A 368-nucleotide genomic window follows, 5' to 3' on the forward strand; every position below is an offset into this window, starting at 1 on the left:
CGCCGGTCCTGCCGGGGTTGGGGTGGCGGTGACACCGGTGGGGAGAGGGCACCGGGGAGCGGAGTCGGGTAGAGGGGAGTGGCGTGGGCCGTGTTTCTCGTGCTGCTTTCCTTGCCAGCCTTCCTGTCTTGGAGCATGTGTGACCTGTAGTTTTGCAGCCTGTATCAGCAGAGCGGCGCTGCTGTTGGGCATTGCTGTACCTGCCCAAAGCACGGGCTGAGAGCAGTATTTGGGAGCTCTTTTTCGTTTTTACTAAAAGATTTTAAACTGCTTTTAATGACAGCTCGGTTGTGCGTTCATTTTTTTTTTTTTTTTTTTTTTTTTTTTTTTTAATTTCAAAGCTCCTCGATATTTTTGAACATGCACCG

This window comes from Corvus brachyrhynchos, unplaced genomic scaffold (assembly GCF_000691975.1).
Source record: "Corvus brachyrhynchos isolate BGI_N302 unplaced genomic scaffold, ASM69197v1 scaffold103, whole genome shotgun sequence".
NCBI lineage: Eukaryota > Metazoa > Chordata > Aves > Passeriformes > Corvidae > Corvus > Corvus brachyrhynchos.